Below are 23,075 nucleotides of genomic sequence, written 5' to 3' on the forward strand. Positions count from 1 at the left end.
AGAGACTACACAGGAGAGAGATTGCACACAGTGACTGCACAGGAAGAATAAACTGTACATGGAGACTGCATAGGAGGAACAGATAGAGATTGCACAGAAGGAATAGACAGAGACTGCACAGGAGGAATAGACCAAGACTGCACAGGAAGAACAGAGATTGCACAGGAGGAATAGACCGAGACTGCACAGGAGGAATAGACCGAGACTGCACAGGAAGAACAGAGATTGCACAGGAGGAATAGACCGAGACTGCACAGGAGGAATAGACCGAGACTGCACAGGAAGAACAGAGATTGCACAGGAGGAATAGACCGAGACTGCACAGGAAGAACAGAGATTGCACAGGAGGAATAGACCGAGACTGCACAGGAGGAATAGACCAAGATTGCACAGGAAGAACAGAGATTGCACAGGAGGAATAGACCGAGATTGCACAGGAAGAACAGAGATTGCACAGGAGGAATAGATAGAGACTTCACAGGAGGAATAGACAGAGACTGCACAGGAGGAATAGACCGAGATTGCACAGGAAGAACAGAGAGTGCACAGGAGGAATAGATAGAGACTTCACAGGAGGAATAGACCGAGATTGCACAGGAAGAACAGAGATTGCACAGGAGGAATAGAGAGAGACTGCACAGGAGGAATAGACAGAGACTGCACAGGAGGAATAGACAGAGACTGCACAGGAGGAATAGACAGAGACTGCACAGGAGTAATAGACCGAGATTGCACAGGAAGAACAGAGATTGCACAGGAGGAATAGATAGAGACTGCACACGGTGTGGATGTAGTAAAATGTATAACTTCAAGGCATCTAGTCGACATGTGAGTACAAGTGTGTAAATCGCGAATGTGTGGTCACATGATGGCCCGTTTGCACCGGGAATATTGGGGAATCGTGACAGCATGTGCACGCCACGCAGTCATGACGCAGCGGTCCGGAGTCACACACAGTGACTGTAGACTGCTGTCCCGAGCCTGGACAACCCCTTTAAAAACCCTTTGTTGATTAGTCATAATGATGAGACCAGAATTAGTGAAAAACAGAGCTCTTCTAAAAAAAAACAAAAAACCCTGACAAACACCTAAACACTACTCTGTAAGTTCAGACTGGACACAGATGCAGAGCGCCCGATCTACCCGCTGAAAGGGATGTGTCGGGGAAGTGAAGGATTTTGAGATTTGACAAATGCACATAAGTACAAATGCATTGTGCCGGCTTCATTCATCACAATATTAAGTGCATTCTGAAAGCTGTGAAGGTCAGGCTTCCATTGGGGATGAATCCTTCCCCAGCCCCCTCCTAAAATTCAATGGGAACCTGCCGAATTTTAACACTGCACAGACAAATATTAGCTGACCACCAAACAATAAAATTTAGAGATGGGAGGAGCACGCGCAGTCACCGTGGATCCAGACAGCAGTTTTGGGATGCCAGTGACTCATTCCATTGTGCGCCTTTACAGCGATACCGTACATAGCGCTATTGTCCCGCTTTATCCTTGGAGAGGGAAACAAAGGGTGAAGGCTGCAATCATTCACCGGTACCGAGCGATTTTTATCAATGCGGAGGCGTAATGGGGGTTTGGTAGTCAACGTGCCTAGTGCCGTTGTGGGGTCCGCAGCGAGTCCTCCCCACCTCCATATCTTCTGCTATATTTCAGAAGTGTGAAAGGAAGAAGAAAGGGAAGAGTCCGGCCTACACCTGAAAGCCAAAATTCTTAGCTCTAAAAGAATGGGGCTCTACTTTTTGAAAATATGGCAAAATTTAGTGCACCAACAGTATGTCAAGGAGGACAGGGGTACTGTAGGGTGGTCTGTAAGACTGGGACCTGACACACCAGCATCAACATTTGCCGATCCCTTCTAACAGGAGGACGCCATGACCCTAGGGAGTTCATGTTTGTGTTCATAGGTTCACATCTCCAATGAGGTGAGGATTTGATGCCATCCAGAGCTTCTACTGGACGATCCTTTTACTCTATTAATTTAATTTAATCAGTCAATATGACTTCATCTGAAATTGGTGTTTGTATCTTAATGACTGTGACGGGCAAAGGTGGAGCGGGGAACGTAATTTTGGCCCCTAATAACTACATTGATCCAGCCGAGGAGGGATTCTATAAGTTTGGAACTAATGTCCAAGGTGATCTAGATGCCATCAAAAGTCAATGCTGAATAAAAGGGTAATGCCAAAACAGAAAAAGAATGCAAATATGCCAGGAAATGAAGTAGAAGGTGAAGATCACCAGGAAACCCCTCTTCTGTCCAAAAGTTTCTGAACTCCAAATTTAGTCTTTAGGGATTGGCTGTGTGTAGTCACAGTCATGTATTAGGGCAACTCTCGGGGTGGACATCTGGTTTATGATGACATTAAAAAAATAGGATCTACCGATCCCATGGTTTATGCCAAAGATACGGAAAGCTATTGGAGAATCTAAGGATGTGTTCACATGACCGGCAACAAAAGGAGTTTTCAAGACAAAATACGGCTCAGAACATGGTAATCCTAAAGACGTCCAGACATGTTAAATCTACGTCTGCCTCATCTGACGATTTTGGTGGATCCGAGCTGCAAATGCTTCAACTTTACGAAGGTTTGAGAATGTTGAATATCAACAAGCCCGATCCTCTTCTTCCATGAGGGCAAGTGTATGGAGACTATGTGGCCAACATTTACCTGAGGTGTATGGGCAACTGGGAAAATGTCATCAAATTTTACCTATAAAACCAGCTCCATCGTGTTTTTACGTCTAGTAATAACTTTCCGACAAGCCCTGTGCAGCAGCAGTGCCTAACTTGTAGATCATGACAGATGCATAATTAGCACCTATTGGTCCAACAGGCGTCCCGGACCACGCTCGGCCTATCTATGCCTTCCAACGCGGCCCCTCTGTGTCTAACAGAAGTCACCTATTCAACCTCTGAAAGATCATGCATGCCCAGGAGAAAACTGTCATGATTACTCTTTCTCAACAATTCTAAGATTTCAGAGACTTTGTAGATGACGGGGACATACTCATCAATTAGAGGGGCAAATGGGACAATAACAGGCAAAGAGGAGGAGTTGAGTGGGCCAAAGGGTATCTCCACACCCTACGATGAGAGCCCACCTCTGCCTGCTAATGCCGCCTCTCCGCCTCCGACTGATGTGCAAGACATCCCTGACACCATCTGCAAAAACTCTGAATTCTGTAGACTGTAAAACCGGTGTAAGTGCTGGCGCTATTTCAAAGCATGGAAACAGATTTCGAAGGCTGGATGATGGCAGAGGAGGAGCATTGGCATGGGACAGCTTCAAAATGTTTTGTTTGTTTTTTTTTTACAAATTGTGCGGGGAGTCAGGACTAAAATAAAGGGGTTGTTGCAAAGTTCTTCCATGTGATAGCAATGAGAAAACTTGATGACAGGTTCCCTTTAAGGCAGAATCTGTTCCCGTAAAGAACCCTCTGCATAATGGCGCAAATCACGGTGACAATACAGCACAGAGAATGTATGGCACATACGCCCAATGTAAAAAAAAAAAATACAAAAAAAACTACACAAATAGCAAAACAAAAGATGCGTCTCTCTCAACAGAGTCAAATAGTTTAGAAAAATTGCAGGAATTTCTGCTTGCTCATGTAACAACACAAGGTCATTTTTCCTTCACCTACGTCCAATTACTAAATTCTTTGTTTCATGCACACTAATAACGATGTTGAGAGGAACAAAGGTAAGGTCGCGGGTACTTACCAGACTGCCGAGCCGCTTTATCTCTCTGTTTTGTTAAGGTGCTGTGATTTCACTATCCAAATGTAACTCCAGGCAGTCTGAAAAGAAACAGGTTAAAATATCTCTCCGTTATAATTGGTATTTCAGATTTAATTAAAAATTAAACTTTCATAATGTTTCACCATCCAAAGCAATGCACTATCAGTCAAGCGTGACTTTTTTGGTGACAAAAAAAAAAAAAAAGCTCTTTGTGGAATATATTTTATAATGAAAGAGGGGGGAGGAAGCGGAGAAGATACAAAAGGACGCAAAGAAAGACTACAAAAAAAGAGAGAGCGAGAGAGAAAAGAAACAAAGAAAAAAGCCTAGATAATATTTTAGTTTTGCCCTGAATATCAATCTACATATTTTACAGGTGATAAGTGGAATGGGGGGAAGGTAGAGCTGTGAATATGTACAGCACCCTACAACGTCAATCACATCAACGTGCATGCGGGACAGTATTATAGTAGTTATATTCTTATACATAGGGGCAGTATTATAGTAGTTATATTCTTGTACATAGGGGCCAGTATTATAGTAGTTATATTCTTGTACATAGGAGCAGTATTATAGTAGTTATATTCTTATACATAGGGGCAGTATTATAATAGTTATATTCTTATACATAGGAGCAGTATTATAGTAGTTATATTCTTGTACATAGGGGGCAGTATTATAGTAGTTATATTCTTGTACATAGGGGGCAGTATTATAGTAGTTATATTCTTGTGCATAGGGACAGTATTATACTAGTTATATTCTTGTACATAGGGAGCAGTATTATAGTAGTTATATTCTTGTACATAGGGGGCAGTATTATAGTAGTTATATTCTTGTACATAGGAGCAGTATTATAGTAGTTATATTCTTATACATAGGGGCAGTATTATAATAGTTATATTCTTATACATAGGAGCAGTATTATAGTAGTTATATTCTTGTACATAGGGGGCAGTATTATAGTAGTTATATTCTTGTACATAGGGGGCAGTATTATAGTAGTTATATTCTTGTACATAGGGGGCAGTATTATAGTAGTTATATTCTTGTACATAGGGGGCAGTATTATAGTAGTTATATTCTTATACATAGGGGCAGTATTATAATAGTTATATTCTTATACATAGGAGCAGTATTATAGTAGTTATATTCTTGTACATAGGGGCAGTATTATAGTAGTTATATTCTTGTACATAGGGGGCAGTATTATAGTAGTTATATTCTTGTGCATAGGGACAGTATTATACTAGTTATATTCTTGTACATAGGGAGCAGTATTATAGTAGTTATATTCTTGTACATAGGGGGCAGTATTATAGTAGTTATATTCTTGTACATAGGGGCAGTAATATAGTAGTTATATTCTTGTACATAGGGGGCAGTATTCTAGTAGTTATATTCTTATATATAGGGGGCAATTTTTATTATAAAAACCCAAACATAAATACAATTATAATAAAACAAAAATCATCCAGTATTAATATTTTAGTTTTGCCCTGAATATCAATCTACATATTTTACAGGTGATAAGTGGAATGGGGGGAAGGTAGAGCTGTGAATATGTACAGCACCCTACAACGTCAATCACATCAGCGTGCATGCGGGACAGTATTATAGTAGTTATATTCTTATACATAGGGGCAGTATTATAGTAGTTATATTCTTGTACATAGGGGCCAGTATTATAGTAGTTATATTCTTGTACATAGGAGCAGTATTATAGTAGTTATATTCTTATACATAGGGGCAGTATTATAATAGTTATATTCTTATACATAGGAGCAGTATTATAGTAGTTATATTCTTGTACATAGGGGGCAGTATTATAGTAGTTATATTCTTGTACATAGGGGGCAGTATTATAGTAGTTATATTCTTGTGCATAGGGACAGTATTATACTAGTTATATTCTTGTACATAGGGAGCAGTATTATAGTAGTTATATTCTTGTACATAGGGGGCAGTATTATAGTAGTTATATTCTTGTACATAGGAGCAGTATTATAGTAGTTATATTCTTATACATAGGGGCAGTATTATAATAGTTATATTCTTATACATAGGAGCAGTATTATAGTAGTTATATTCTTGTACATAGGGGGCAGTATTATAGTAGTTATATTCTTGTACATAGGGGGCAGTATTATAGTAGTTATATTCTTGTACATAGGGGGCAGTATTATAGTAGTTATATTCTTGTACATAGGGGGCAGTATTATAGTAGTTATATTCTTATACATAGGGGCAGTATTATAATAGTTATATTCTTATACATAGGAGCAGTATTATAGTAGTTATATTCTTGTACATAGGGGCAGTATTATAGTAGTTATATTCTTGTACATAGGGGGCAGTATTATAGTAGTTATATTCTTGTGCATAGGGACAGTATTATACTAGTTATATTCTTGTACATAGGGAGCAGTATTATAGTAATTATATTCTTGTACATAGGGGGCAGTATTATAGTAGTTATATTCTTGTACATAGGGGCAGTATTATAGTAGTTATATTCTTGTACATAGGGGCTGTATTATAGTAGTTATATTCTTGTACATAGGGGGCAGTATTATAGTAGTTATATTCTTGTACATAGTGGCAGTATTATAGTAGTTATATTCTTGTACATAGGGGCAGTAATATAGTAGTTATATTCTTGTACATAGGGGGCAGTATTCTAGTAGTTATATTCTTATATATAGGGGGCAATTTTTATTATAAAAACCCAAACATAAATACAATTATAATAAAACAAAAATCATCCAGTATTACAAAACACAAACCACTTAGGTAATATATACACAGCATTACATAATCAGATCATATTCATAAATAAACTAAAGTGTCCACACCTGGGGATGGAAAAAGAAAGTTAGAGGGACAAAAAAACAAAAAAAACATTATCATATTTTCTAACTGAACTTTACGTTTCTCCATAACGTTATGTTTCTTGGACTCCTTCCAACTTCTAGTGATTTTATCCACCGGAATTCTGACATAACCTGATTGGCTGCAGCGGTGTGATCGAACAGCTCATTGTGCAGTGACACCCGGGTTCTCATGTGCCAGTGATAGTATTTGATGACACTGATTATAATGTACATCGTCTCTCTGTTGATGTTACTAACAGTGGAGGGGACACCATAGATTATGTCAGGATACTTTACAGTCCACAGTCTGGGGATGTTTAGATTATCTGACACTTCCTCCCAGATCTTCCTCCCTCCCCAGAAATCACATATAAAGTGCTCCATAGTCTCCTCCTGCTGACAACCAAGGGGACACGTCCGATCAGAGACACACAGATGTTTCAGGTTCCCTTTGACAAAGAGCCGACTATGCAGTGAAAGCCAAGTGACATCAAACAGTTTAGGAGGTAGCCGTTTCCCGTTTAGGAACCTAAGGCTTTCCTGCAGGGTGGTGGTGACACAATCTCTCAGGGCCAGTGGAGAGTAGAAGAAAGTCCTAAATACACGAGCATACAGGTCTCTTCTCGTACTGCTCTCAATGTAAGACCTCTCCAGTCCCCACCTCCTAACACACTTCAGACCATAGTCCAGATACTGGGGGAGGTGGTCACCTGTCCATCTCCTCCTCTTGAGACTGCCGCCCCGCACCCAAGATTCTGCAAAAGGCAATATCCAGTACCTGATACTATTTACCCACAGGGAGCTACTGTTTGAGTCCATGTTCCCAAAATTCACCTTTAGAAACAAGGAGTCAAAGAAAACCCTTGGATTCAACATATCCAGCCCACCCTCTCTCCGCCGTAGGTACGTTATTCCCCTCTTTATCCGGTTCATCCTATTCCCCCACAAGAGCTGGAAGAACAGGCTGAAGAGCCTCGCTGAGAAAGATTCTGGCAAAGGGAAAATGACAGAGACATACAAGAAACCGGGGACCAGGTAAGTCTTCAACATTGTGACCCTTTCTCTGTAGGTCAGCCTCCAGTTCTTCCATCGCTGAACCTTTGCATTTCCGGTTTCCAATTTCTCCTCCCAATTTAGCGTGGCGTTATCATCCCTCCCAAATTTAACCCCTAGGATCTTAATATGGGTGGAGGCTTTGGAAAACTGCGGCAGATCAAAGCTGGGCTCAGTATCTAATGTCCACAGAGCTTGACTCTTTTCAAGGTTGACCAGAGACCCGGAGGCCTCTGAGTAGCTTCTGATGGACGCAGATAACATCTGCACCTCACAAGGATTGGAGATCACCAGTGTCACATCGTCCGCATAGGCAACAACATTCAGAGGCGGGCAGTGGGGGACCGGCACCCCCTGAAAATCACACTCCTGCAGTGACCTCAGAAATGGGTCTAGGGCAAAAACATACAGGAGCGGACTCATTGGGCATCCCTGTCTCACCCCCGCCCCAACTCCAAAAGTGTCACCCTGCCAACCATTAATCAGAGGAAAGCTCACCGCCTCTCTGTACAACGTCTTCAACCAATCCACAAATTGTCCCGGAATACCGTACTTTGACAAAGTGGCCCACAGATAGTCATGATCAACCCTGTCAAAGGCTTTAGCCTGGTCCAGACTAACAACATATCTCCCACACCGCAGAGCTTTACATCTCTCAAACATCTCTCGTATCGAGATGACTGCTCCAGAGATGTTCCGACCTTTTACTGTGCCAAACTGAGAGCCTGCCAACAGTGCCGGGGAAAAACAGACTAATCTAGAAAATAGGATCTTTGCTAGAATCTTCCTGTCCACATTCAAGAGGGCAATCGGCCTCCAGTTCTTGATGTCACTCGGCTCTTTACCTTTAGACAGCAGAATTAACGAGGACACCCTCATGGATGGAGGCATCAGGTGATTTTCTAGACAATTTCTATACACATCCACGAGAATTGGAGCCAGGAGGTCTCTGAATTTCTTATAAAATTCTGCCGTTATACCATCTGGACCTGGTGCCTTCTTCAGATATAACTTATCAATAGCCTCCTTAACTTCTTCCACCGTTAATTCTGCTGTCAAAGGAGAAAAGTCCAGATCATTAGTATCAGGCACTGGAGTTGCCTCCAAGAATTGAGTCATCTTATCTTTATCCAAAACTTTCCTCTGAAACAAGTCAGCATAGTAAGATCTCACCACCTCCAGGATACCCTCCCGTGAATCCTGCAATACACCCTGGGAGTCAATGAGACCCGTGACCATTTTTTTGGCCACCCTCTCCCTGCAATTCTCAAAGGGATCAGGGGCCCCTAAGGACCCATAATCCCGTTCAAGAACCAGGGAGGTATACCTGCTATACTGATACTGCTTTATCTCAGATTTCAGCCGGTCGATCTTCACTTTGTCATCCCCGCCCGCCGAATACAGTGACTCCAATTCTTTGCGCAGCTTTAGGTACTGGCTATACTTATTCCTCCCTTTATTAACTGATAGTCTCTTTAAGAGGGATCTGATATCCTCCTTGACGTTCTCCCACCAGTCGGTCATGTTGTCATAGAAGTCAACCCTGTCTAGATGAAGCTGGATAAGGGAGTGAACACGGCTCTGAACATAGGCATCATCCAGGAGACTGGAATTGAGCTTCCACAACCCTCTACCAATGTCCGGACGGTTAGAGGAACCCAAAGAGAAGCACAAGGCAAGGTGATCAGAGTAAGGGACGACCTTCTCACTCAGGGCGCCGACAGCCTCAGTAGGACTGACAAAAGCAAAATCTATCCTACTGCTCCTGTTGGAACATGAATACGTGAATTTGGGCTGTCGCCCACCCTGTGTGAAAACGTCGGTCAATCCTGCCTGCATTATGACGTTATGTAGGACCTTACCGTCCCTGGTCACTGCCCTGCCCGAGGAGCTGTCACCTGATGTCATTATGCCATTAAAGTCCCCCGCCATCACCACTGGAAGAGAAGTGAAGAGGTAAGGCTTGACGTCATTAAACAGCTGGATCCTGTCCGTCACTGTCTGTGGCCCATAGATGTTAATAAGCCGGAGTCGCCTCCCATGGACAGTGACTTCCAGGACCAGACATCTTCCCATGACCACCTCCGTCATCCTATGCACAGTCACATCATTGGTGTTAAACAGGACAGCGACCCCGGCGTAAGGCTCCACAGCCAGTGACCAGAAAGAAGGACCGGACCACCATTCCCTCTCAGCCTCTCTCATAAGCCCCAGAGATGTCAGTCGTGTCTCCTGCAGGAAGATGACATCGGTGTCCAGATATTTGAGATGTTCATACACCGCGTGTCTAGTCCTCCTCAGCTTAATGCTATTCACATTGCTCGAGGTCACTGTCAATGAGAACCCCGCCATCACAACACAATATAGAAGGAGCAGAGTAACAGCCATCATCATGAGTCAGAGATGTTCTGTCCACCACTGGTGTCCATGTCAGACTCTACCTGAGGGTCCACAGATAAGGGCTTCCGCTTTGGCGGGGGGTGGTCCTCTATGTCCCTGTCACACTCAGCATCAACTTTCCTCAACTCTTCCTCATAATTGTCACCATTGGACTCAGATAAAACTCCATACTTGTTGGACACGACCATCACTCCTGCAGAATTCTGAACCTTCTTACTAGCACTCTGACCAGTGTCATATTCTGCCTCAGGTTTACAGGAGGATGTGTTCTTTTTCTTCCTTTTATTATTATTAATGCTCCAGTCATCAGATACAGACAGCGATGCTGAAGGGGGGGCTATCTGAGGCTGCTGGACCTGATGGACGACCTCCATGTTCCCCTCTGCACCCTGCTTCTCTGGTGCTGCCTGAGTGGACTCCAGGTGGGCATCTGAGTTGGTCAACATCTCTCCTGACATTAAACACTCCTCCTCATGTGTCCCTGCCACCACATCCTCATCCTCCTGAGCCTCTGCCCCTGGCATCACAAGTAGTTATATTCTTGTACATAGGAGCAGTATTATAGTAGTTATATTCTTGTACATAGGAGCAGTATTATAGTAGTCATATTCTTGTACACAGGAGCAGTATTATAGTAGTTATATTCTTGTACATAGGAGCAGTATTATAGTAGTTATATTCTTGTACATAGGGGCAGTATTATAGTAGATATATTCTTGTACACAGGGGCAGTATTATAGTAGTTATATTCTTGTACATAGGAGCAGTATTATAGTAGTTATATTCTTGTACATAGGGGCAGTATTATAGTAGATATATTCTTGTACACAGGGGCAGTATTATAGTAGTTATATTCTTGTACATAGGAGCAGTATTATAGTAGATATATTCTTGTACACAGGGGCAGTATTATAGTAGTTATATTCTTGTACATAGGAGCAGTATTATAGTAGTTATATTCTTGCACATAGGAGCAGTATTATAGTAGTTATATTCTTGTACATAGGAGCAGTATTATAGTAGATATATTCTTGTACACAGGGGCAGTATTATGGTAGTTATATTCTTGTACATAGGAGCAGCATTATAGTAGTTATATTCTTGCACATAGGAGCAGTAATATAGTAGTTATATTCTTGTACATAGGAGCAGAATTATAGTAGTTATATTCTTGCACATAGGGGGCAGTATTATAGTAGTTATATTCTTGTACATAGGAGCAGAATTATAGTAGTTATATTCTTGTACATAGGAGCAGTATTATAGTAGTTATATTCTTGTACATAGGGGCAGTATTATAGTAGTTATATTCTTGTACATAGGGGCAGTATTATAGTAGATATATTCTTGTACATAGGGGGCAGTATTATAGTAGTCATATTCTTGTACATAGGGGCAGTATTATAGTAGTTATATTCTTGTACATAGGGGACAGTATTATAGTAGCTATATTCTTGTACATAGGGGCAGTATTATAGTAGTTATATTCTTGTACATCAGAGTAGTATTATAGTAGTTATATTCATGTACATAGGAGCAGAATTATAGTAGTTATATTCTTGTACATAGGAGCAGAATTATACTAGTTATATTCTTGCACATAGGGGGCAGTATTATAGTAGTTATATTCTTGTACATAGGAGCAGAATTATAGTAGTTATATTCTTGTACATAGGAGCAGTATTATAGTAGTTATATTCTTGTACATAGGGGGCAGTATTATAGTAGTTATATTCTTGTACATAGGAGCAGTATTATAGTAGTTATATTCTTGTACATAGGGGGCAGTATTATAGTAGTTATATTCTTGTACATAGGGGGCAGTATTATAGTAGTCATATTCTTGTACATAGGGGCAGTATTATAGTAGTCATATTCTTGTACATAGAGGCAGTATATTATAGTAGTTATATTCTTGTACACAGGGGACAGTATTATAGTAGCTATATTCTTGTACATAGGGGCAGCATTATAGTAGTTATATTCTTGTACATCAGAGTAGTATTATAGTTGTTATATTCTTGTACATAGGAGTAGTATTATAGTAGTTATATTTGTCATGATCCAGGACGGGGTTTTGCTTTGGCCCGTCCTGGTCTGATTGGGCGTTAATTATTCCGCCTCTCTCTGGCAGAGGGCGGCTATTTAATGCTCACTGGACCTAGGTCCGGTGTCAGTTATACTCCTGCCCTCGGCTGAGTTAGTTGACCTTGTGCGTACGTGTGCCTTGTGCCTGATATCTTGCTTGCTTGTTTGGTTTTGATTCGGTTCTGTCCCTGTTACGAGTTCTGCCTGACCCTCTTGTTCTGCGCTACCTCTCGTGTATGACTCTCTGCTTGTGACCCAACTTCTCTCTGCTCATCCCCTTGGTACCGCGTCGCCCTCTTATGTATCACCTTTGGCTTTGTCTGACCTCCCGTCTGTTTACCCCTTCTGTACCTCTCTGTCCGTACTGTGAACGACCTCCGTTTTGCCTGACTCTGAGTTTGCTGTCTTCTGTGAAAGCAGGACCCTAAGCCCCGCCCCCTTGCAGTCACATGACCGTAGGTCCCGTGCCGGCTTGCTAAACTTCTTCACTAGGTCCTGTGTACCTATACTTTCTGGCTATTCTGGTCCCCAGGGGTCCCTACAGTGCGGGTGAGTCCCTGCTCAGCGGAGGCTGTATGCCGGCGCTGTCAGGATCCTGATAATATTCTTGTACATCGGAGTAGTATTATAGTAGTTACATTATTGTACATAGGAGCAGTATTATAGTAGTTATATTCTTGTACATAGGAGCAGTATTATAGTAGTTATATTCTTGTACATAGGAGCAGTATTATAGTAGTTATATTCTTGTACATAGGAGCAGTATTATAGTAGTTATATTCTTGTACATAGCGGCAGTATTATAGTTGTTATATTCTTGTACATGGGGCAGTATTATAGTAGTTATATTCTTGTACATAGGGGGCAGTATTATAGTAGTTATATTCTTGTACATAGGGGGCAGTATTATAGTAGTTATATTCTTGTACATAGGAGCAGTATTATAGTAGTTATATTCTTGTACATAGGGGCAGTATTATAGTTGTTATATTCTTGTACATAGGGGCAGTATTATAGCAGTTATATTCTTGTACATAGGGAGCAGTATTATAGTAGTTATATTCTTGTACATAGGGGCAGTATTATAGTAGTTATATTCTTGTACATAGGGGCAGTATTATAATAGTTATATTCTTGTACATAGGAGCAGTATTATAGTGGTTATATTCTTGTATATAGGAGCAGTATTATAGTAGTTATATTCTTGTACATAGGGGCAGTATTATAGTAGTTATATTCTTGTACATAGGAGCAGTATTATAGTAGTTATATTCTTGTACATAGGAGCAGTATTATAGTAGTTATATTCTTGTACATAGGAGCAGTATTATAGTAGTTATATTCTTGTACATAGCGGCAGTATTATAGTTGTTATATTCTTGTACATGGGGCAGTATTATAGTAGTTATATTCTTGTACATAGGGGGCAGTATTATAGTAGTTATATTCTTGTACATAGGGGGCAGTATTATAGTAGTTATATTCTTGTACATAGGAGCAGTATTATAGTAGTTATATTCTTGTACATAGGGGCAGTATTATAGTTGTTATATTCTTGTACATAGGGGCAGTATTATAGCAGTTATATTCTTGTACATAGGGAGCAGTATTATAGTAGTTATATTCTTGTACATAGGGGCAGTATTATAGTAGTTATATTCTTGTACATAGGGGCAGTATTATAATAGTTATATTCTTGTACATAGGAGCAGTATTATAGTGGTTATATTCTTGTATATAGGAGCAGTATTATAGTAGTTATATTCTTGTACATAGGGGCAGTATTATAGTTGTTATATTCTTGTACATAGGAGCAGTATTATAGTGGTTATATTCTTGTATATAGGAGCAGTATTATAGTAGTTATATTCTTGTACATAGGGGCAGTATTATAGTTGTTATATTCTTGTACATAGGAGCAGTATTATAATAGTTATATTCTTGTACATAGGAGCAGTATTATAGAGGTTATATTCTTGTATATAGGAGCAGTATCATAGTAGTTATATTCTTGTACATAGGATCAGTATTATAATAGTTATATTCTTGTACATAGGAGCAGTATTATAGTGGTTATATTCTTGTATATAGGAGCAGTATTATAGTAGTTATATTCTTGTACATAGGGGCAGTATTATAGTAGTTATATTCTTGTACATAGGAGCAGTATTATAATAGTTATATTCTTGTACATAGGAGCAGTATTATAGTGGTTATATTCTTGTATATAGGAGCAGTATTATAGTAGTTATATTCTTGTACATAGGGGCAGTATTATAGTAGTTATATTCTTGTACATAGGAGTAGTATTATAGTATTTATATTCTTGTACATAGGAGCAGTATTATAGTAGTTATATTCTTGTACATAGGGGCAGTATTATAATAGTTATATTCTTGTACATAGGGGCAGTATTATAGTAGGTTTTTTTACAATGTAACTACAGTATCTCTTGTGGAAGGAATTGTCAGGAATGATTTCTTTTGAGATCACAACCTTGTAATATGTGAGGTACACTTTCCTAAAAAAGGCTCTTGCCAAGTAAATGCTACAGAACAGGTGTACTGTGTGAAGTGACTGTCATTAATATAACAGATCCTCCAGTTCGTGCGCACGTGACGCCCTTTTCAGCACAGACGACCATACTCTGACAGCAGCACTGTCACGCTGCTCCTGCGCTTCCCTCTGTAGAGCGTCTGTCAGCTTTCAGCACAATGTCTCTGGTGAGATCAGGAGAAGATGTGGCATTCATACATTCAGCGGAGAGGAGACACAGTGCTCCCTTCAAGTGTCCTGGAACAGCAAACAAACAAGCAGCGGGGTTTGGCTGGGAAACGCTTAAACGCTGATTGCTAAATATTATCCACCCAAAAAACATGTGCAGTTTGGGTATTTTACAATAAACATTGGCGCATTGACCGAATCATCCAAAAACGAAGAGGCTGAACCACGACTCATTCCGTGCACGGAATTACCGAGGTGTCACTAGGTGCAGTCTCAGCCCCTCCTGTGCACCCGGGGTCGGCCCTAAGTTTATGTACAGTATGGTGTCTTGCTTTATATATGTCTGAATGATTGCAAACAATGGTAATGTGGTCACATCTGATAAAGGGGTTAATTCAGGAACCACGACTCCTTGGTGGGAAACGTGTTGTGAATTATCAGTAAACTGAAGAACCTTTTGGACCGTTACATGACGCCACTCCCCTATAAGTGCTGCCCCGTATTAATGACTTTCCGCATTTGGATGGCAGTGACCTTATACAGTGGGTATGGAAAGTATTCAGACCCCTTTACATTTTTCACTCTTTGTTTCATTGCAGCCATTTGGTAAATTCAAAAAAGTTCCTTTTTTCCTCATTAATGTGCACTCTGCATTCCATCTTGACTGAAAAAAACAGAAATGTAGAAACTTTTGCAAATTTATTAAAAAAGAAAAACTGAAATATCCCGTGGTCATAAGTATTCAGCCCCTTTGCTCAGTATTGAGTAGACACACCTTTTGAGCTAGTACAGCCATGAGTCTTCTTGGGAATGATGCCAAAAGTTTTTCACCCCTGGATGTGGGGATCCTTGGCCATTCTTCCTTGCAGATCCTCTCCAGTTCCTTCAGGTTGGATGGTGAACGTTGGTGGACAGACATTTTCAGGTCTCTCCAGAGATGCTCCATTGGGTTTAGGTCAGGGCTCTGGCTGGGCTAGTCAAGAATGGTCACAGAGCTGTTCTGAAGCCACTCCTTTGTTATTTTAGCTGTGTGCTTCGGGTCATTGTCTTGTTGGAAGGTGAACCTTCGGCCAAGTCTGAGGTCCAGAGCACTCTGGAAGAGGTTTTCATCCAGGATATCTCTGTACTTGGCCGCATTCATGTTTCTTTCAGTTACAGCCAGTTGTCCTGTCCCTGCTGCTGAAAAGCACCCCCATAGCATGATGCTGCCACCACCATGTTTCACTGTTGGGATTGTATTGGGCAGGTGATGAGCAGTGCCTGATTTTCTCCACACATACCGCTTAGAATAATCACTAAAAAGTTCTATCTTCGTCTCATCAGACCAGAGAATCTTATTTCTCATAGTTTGGGAGTCCTTCATGTGATTTTAGCAAACTCTATGCGGGCTTTCATATGTCTGGCACTGAGGAGCGGCTTCCTTCGGGCCATTCTGCCATAAAGGTCTGACTGGTGGAGGGCTGCAGTGATAGTTGACTTTGTGGAACTTTCTCCCATCTCCCTACTGCATCTGTGGAGCTCAGCCACAGTGATCTTGGCGTTCTTCTTTACCTCTCTCACCAAGGCTCTTCTCCCACGATTGCTCTGGACGGCCAGGTCTAGGAAGACTTCTGGTGGTCCCAAACTTCTTCCATTTAAGGATTATGGAGGCCACTGTGCTCTTAGGAACCTTGAGTACTGCAGAAATTCTTTTGTAGCCTTGGCCAGATCTGTGCCTTGCCACAATTCTGTCTCTGAGCTCCTTGGCCAGTTCCTTTGACCTCATGATTCTCATTTGGTCTGACATGCACTGTGAGCTGTGAGGTCTTATATAGACAGGTGTGCGCCTTTACAAATCAAGCCCTATCAGTTTAATTAAACACAGCTGGACCCCAGTGAAGGAGTAGAACCATCTCACGGTGGATCACAAGGAAATGGACAGCATGTGACTTATATATGAGTGTCTGAGCAAAGGGGCTGAATACTTATGACCATGTGATATTTCAGTTTTTACTTCTTTAATAAATTTGCAAAAATTTCTACATTTCTGTTTTTTTTCAGTCAAGATGGGGTGCAGAGTGTGCATTAATGAGAAAAAAATTAACTTTTTTGAATTTTACCAAATGACTGCAATGAAACAGAGTGAAAAATTTAAAGGGGTCTGAATACTTTCTGAACCCACTGTAGGTCCTCCACATTGCAAGAGTCAATGTTTCATCTATAGAAGTTCGCCATGGGGGAGGATCTGGTGTCCAGGTACCATACTTAGTATTTTTGTCCTAGGAGACCGATCACCTCTGATAAACTGCAGAAGTGGTCGGTAAACTAAGCAGTGAATTAATTATAGAATTAAAAACCTCTTTGTTCTTGAGAATGGAGGATTGAAAAGTTGCTAGTTTTTTATGCACTTATGTTGGGACAACCCCATTGAAGTGTAAAGTGTGGATATTCGGCTCTGTGCACACTGCGTCCGTGACTTCCGCCACAGCTATTTGCACACAATGTCTATGAAAGGCCCTGGCTTAAAGGCAAAAACGTATTGTGCATGGGGTACGTCTTTTTGTAGCAGATGTGCAGTCTGCTGTGCTGCATCCTACAGCCGAAAAAAGGAGAACGCCAAACTATGCCAGAGGGCCAAAGTGGCGCCATGGAGCGGTTCCTGGCCCCCAGCTCAGACTCAGGGTGCATCAGATGTGAGATTAGTGGGGCTGAGATGGGTGCTGCCCTAAATACTGCGGCACATGCCGCACGGAGACGCGAGTGCCGTCATCCTATCCATTGCAGACCGTACTGTACTTCCATTACCAGAATAGAGAAAAAAGCGATACAAATCCCCAGCTAATATCCCGCTAGATTACTCAATGCCCAGAAAGGATTCTTTGATGATTTTTTTTTCTTGAATCGTGCAATGTGACCTGTAATTGCCATTGGGGGATATAAATCGATACAGCATATGTCGTCTGTGCCAGACCTGCTCCAAGTTCTCATGGAAGATACTGATCAGGGGGCTGTAATGCTGAAATGTTCATTTCGCCTCCCTGGCCGCCCCGAGCCCGGTGTCATCTCTCACAGCTCAAATTCTATCCAGCAAACAACATTATGGAACCATTAAGGAGCAGAATCTCGTTACATCGACAGAGGCAACATTCTATCTCCGGCTCCGGCCCCAGCCAGCAGCATCTTGGAGAAGTGCAATAAACAGAAAATTAGCCACAGAGTAACACCTTCTGCGCCATTCCAGCCGTCGCGCCATAATTTAATATGCGTTTAATAGCGCTGTGTTTAAGGCGGCAATATTGCCATTGTAAGCAGTTACCGCGCCGGCGAGGGATTCATTGCTCAGTGCCAATAAAGAAAGACAAGAGGAGGTAAAAAGACCGGGAAAACTTACAATCTCACCTCGGAGAGTCCCAAACGCCATGAAGGTGGAATATATTTCACTTCTTAAGGCTTAAAGGCAAAGTCGGAACATATTAGGAGTCTATTGCCTCTCCAACCGCACCCCGGCTATAAGACGCCTGCTGAAGAGTGCTCTAAGAAAGACGAATTTCAGACCACAAAAATGGAAGATGCCGAGAAATAGTCTTCAAAAGTTTATGGCCATTTTCTTTCCAAATACACACACAGATGTAGCAGAGCTGGATTAGTCAATGAATGGTGCCGTACAGTTCTGGGGAGTTTCTTTCTTTTTTGGTCTGGGGGCCACATGGCCTTGCCAGTCATTCCCCGCCACTGTCACATCATGACGATAACGGGTAAATTAGCGACATGTGCCGTCCTATAGCACAAACATGAAACTGCTTCAATCGCCGACAGTGACTTATGTAATAATTAATCCTGAAAAGTAAAAATCTCTCAAAGGGGAAATTAGGAGAAAGAGGGTGCCCCATAGTGAGGGAAGGGGCATATACCACGATGAAGGAGCCGCCGGACCTCCCGGCCAGTCAGGTGTCTACCTGCCCCTTATACAGCGTGGGAGCAAAAGACACACAAGCCGCATTGTAATGTCGCAGTTTGTAGCAAACTCCACTTTACTGCGTTTATAAATGAACCTGGACACAACCTGCACATAACGATACGTTGTATCACTTTGCACTAAACCTTCCTTACAGCTGGAGCTGCATTCATAGTTCTGCTGCCAGCACTGTGCACACAGATATGTGCACCCTACACAACATAGAATGTAATGCCATTTTTTCCTATTTCTTTTATTTTTCAGGTAATGAGCCCCGAATCTATAAACGTAATCACATCAGTAACCCACAATGTGAAAACATGACTAGGAGGCGATTTACTACGAGGGACTCAAACTGCAGCTACTTAGAAATATTTACCGCCCCCTCGATGGGTAAAGGGGATTAGCATAATGCCGGGACAAGAAGGGTGATTTAAAAGGCATCTCCCATCTGAGAGTAGCATGATGTAGGGGCAGAGACCCTGATTACAGAGATTTGTCACTTACTGCTACATTTTTCATAAAATCCTTGTTTTCTCTGCTGCATATGCATCAGCTCTCGGAATGCTGCGATTTATATTACCTCCCCCCACTGATTGGCAGCATCGTATGTACACTGTGCATAGGCAGGAATCTGCCAAGCAGTGGTTGGGTGGGGGTTATACAAAGCTTAGGAATATGGAGGAAACACGGCAGCCAGTTTACTAGTCCTCTAGTGAGGTTATCAAAATGACAGCAAGCAGCGCAGTAAGTGAGCTGTTTGGGTTATTCCCCCCCAAAATCCAAATAAGTTATCCACTATTGACAGGATAGACAATAACCTGCCGATTGCTGGTGCTCCCTACATCAGGTCTTTAGGACCCCAAGACTCGGTCTCTTATCCGCATCTTGAATGCAGCAAAGACGCACACGCTCGGCCTCTGCACTATTTATTGTCTATGGGACATCTGGAGAAAGCTAAGTACAGGCCTCTCTGCTTTCTCCAGCAGTCCCGTAGACAATGAATGGAGCAGAGATCGAGCTAGCAGATACATTCAAAAAGGGCTTCAGAACCCGGATTTCAGGATCACTGGTGGTCCCATTGATCGGACTCCAAGAATCAGCAAGTTATACCTTACCAATCAATAAGGGGTTCTTGCTCTATAGGAACCCTTTAAAGTAAACCTCCAGTCCCCGCCTAACCTGGCAGTCTGCTATTTAATCCGCAGCGATCACTTGCATTCTGAAGGCGGACATCAGAAATGAGACAATCCCTTTAAAGTATCTCACTATAGCCCATGGAAGCAGAGAGTGTGTGGAGTGAGGACAGCCCCAGTGTCAGACTGACTTTGGTATTAAGTGCAGTTTTCATATTTCGGCTTCCCCTGCAGGACGGTACGGTGGGGATTTAATAATGTTATGATGATGGCTTCGCTCAGCCATTAAATTACAAGGAAAGTAAAATGAAGGCACTTTATTTACCGCCCTCTCCTCCCACAGGTGGGAGAGCCGCCGGTGACACCAGGAGTTCAGCAAGAACGGATAACCGGCATGAAAGTTTAATTAAAGTTTATAGTTCTAGGGGGACTTGTGTCTAATCAGCTTCACCTCTGATGGGGACCGGGTGACACGTAAAACTCCATGGTTCTGTGTCAGCGGTGAAAGTGCAGTGAGATAAAGACATTTCGCGGCTGAATGTCACCGCAGTGCAGGCTGCAATGTACAGCAATGGGGAGACCCTACAACTCTCCGAAACAGGACATGAGCACTGAAGATCTATCGGGGCTTGTTCACAAACTGCATTTTTTCTTCAAGGGTAAAAAAACATTGCACTTTACAAAACCAGCAAAGTGAGTGAGAGATGTGAGACCTGATGCTCATAAGGCTTTTTATTTTCCTTGCAGATTTGAACCAAAGCATTTTCTAACATCTGCAGTGAGTCCATTATTTCGGCGTTTTTGCCGCATTTTTCATCAAATAAATGGCTAAAAACTCAAGTAAAAACCTGTGTAAAAACTGTCACAATAGTGCGTATCTTATGCAGCGTTTTGCTGCCAACATTGGTTTTTGGTGCAAAACAAATCTGCTGCAGATGGAGAAACATGGCTGCCTCCTCCTAAAACCAGCGCTACCCTTGTGGTACAGGTGATATGTGGCTTCCCCACATCCCCGATCCCGGACCACATGTTCTATTCGGAGCGGTCAGACCCCAACCCATCAGCGAGCTGTCACTCGCTGGAGCAGTGATAATCTTTTGATCTTTTCATTCGCTCCTGTCCTGATAGTTTGATACATTTTTCATGCCCCCAATACATGTATCACTCTGAAGTCAAGGCTGTTTATAAACAGATGATTGTGTAAATATGATACAATTGTAACAAACCCTCAGAAATAGTAGGAATGAAAAGAGATTTTCATTTCTAGGCATAAGCGGGAATGTTATTATTCACTTACTGGAAGCGGAGAGCTTGTAAAATGGGGAGAAATCTAAATCAAGGTACATTAGAAACTTGCAGAACTTTTCCTTAGATAATGACAATACGTAGTGTACAATGAGCGGTGCCGGAGGAGCGGCTTCTGGGCCCCTCGAGGACAGGCTGGCTGTATAGATGGATCAACCGGTCCTAATAGTGGCGAGATCCAGTGTGATCTGCATGACCATGGAGTTGGGATCCGTCTCTGGGTGCAGATGTTCCCGTGTAGATGATAAGTGCACAACACGAGCAGCAACGTCACTTATACATCTGGACTCCAAATATGACAAAGTCCCAATTGTTGTCACCGTGCACCGCGTCAGCCCGTTCATGACCTTCACCTCCACCTGTGCTGGCAGGAGGGAGGGTTGCAATAATCCTTTAAGAGAGCCTGTCAGCACTCCAATGACATTAGCTATGTATGTTCCCAATTAAAATGATATATTTTCTGTAGAGATCCAAAGTGCCGCCATATGTAAAGAGGGCTGGAAGTGCACAGGGGCGTGTCACAGCACCTGGAAGAAGCCGCCCCATTGCACTTCCAGCCTGATTTGCATACGACTTCCGTGTTAGATTTCCCCTGCACAGCCATATCACTACTTCCATATGTAAAATCCTGCTGACAGGTTCCCTTTACTGAGCAGCAGGATAAACCTGAGTGATGAGTATCCGAACCACCAAACACATCCTGCACGGACCCCTCATATCGGCTCCTGTCTTCTTTGTGACTTGCTGTATATGGGACATACACAGAAAATTCCCTATGGACCTAAAATATACAACTAAGTGTTAAACCATGTTATCAAGACCTCTGCTTGCTGCAGGAAAAAAAAAAAAAAACATTGCTGCTTATATAAAGGGACGTGAAGTCTGTTCTGATCGAGCCCTGTTCACACTGCTGCAAAGACTGCTACAATATATCCCTGAATGTGCGATCGACAGGCCAGGGCAGGTGATTATCCCTCTGTGACGCAGCCACTGACTGATACACTGTGACAAAACCTCAGCTTGATGACATCTATCAGACAGAAAACCACAGGAGCACCTGACATTCTGGAGCACAGAATACGCCCTCCGGATCTCATCCCGACCCTACAACTGTCGTTATTCCAGGACAGGAGGGAAAGAAATGCTTTGACTGGTTTATGCTTCTCAATGTCTCTAAAAGTCTTCACGCCCCAAACATAGACTGGAGCATCATTGTGATGTAATCAGAGGTTTCAACAGGACTTCTCTCTCTTTATATTTTTAACTCAGATCAACAGAAAAAGTCTCCACACCCTTCTCAAAAATTATTAACATCAATACAATTATTATACACCGAATGGTGTTGTGTAAGTCATCACACCCAGCCCAGGACGTCATCTTCTACAACAGAAAACTCTGACAGTTTCCATATGAGGATAATAGCTGACAATTTCCAGAAAAAGACAAACATCTTCTTGGATACAGTGATAAGAAGCATTCCGGTATAATCCACGTATATACAGGAGCTTCTTACTAAACTAGAATGTCGTCACAAAGTGAATTTATTTCACTTCTTCAATACAGACAGTGAATCTCCTCTATTCTATAGAGTCATTACACACAGAGTGATCTATCTCACGGGTTTATTTCTGGTAATGTTGGTGATTATGGCTTACAGCCAATGAAAACCCAAAAGTCATTATCTCAGGAAATTAGAATACTTTATAACACCAGCTGGAAAAATGATTGTAAAATCTGAAATGTTGTGCATCTGACATTTCATGTTTTATTTTTTAATACATTTGCAAAAATTTCTAGATTTCATTT

The 23,075-nt window shown here is 41.9% G+C and overlaps 1 protein-coding gene across 9 annotated transcripts in view; it reads right to left on the reverse strand.

The window, feature by feature from the left end:
- Positions 1 to 23,075, reverse strand: part of ZBTB20 (zinc finger and BTB domain containing 20) — a 1,106,032-nt gene that overhangs the window by 617,172 nt on the left and 465,785 nt on the right. For all 9 annotated transcript variants that reach the window (XR_012232516.1, XR_012232517.1, XR_012232518.1 and 6 more), the window contains one exon: positions 3,739 to 3,815. The gene's annotated coding sequence lies outside the window, so the exon portion shown is untranslated. The remainder of the gene's footprint in view (positions 1 to 3,738; positions 3,816 to 23,075) is intronic.

Source organism: Dendrobates tinctorius, unplaced genomic scaffold (genome assembly GCF_039654945.1).
Source record: "Dendrobates tinctorius isolate UK_male_01 unplaced genomic scaffold, ASM3965494v1 ptg000054l, whole genome shotgun sequence".
Classification (NCBI taxonomy): domain Eukaryota; kingdom Metazoa; phylum Chordata; class Amphibia; order Anura; family Dendrobatidae; genus Dendrobates; species Dendrobates tinctorius.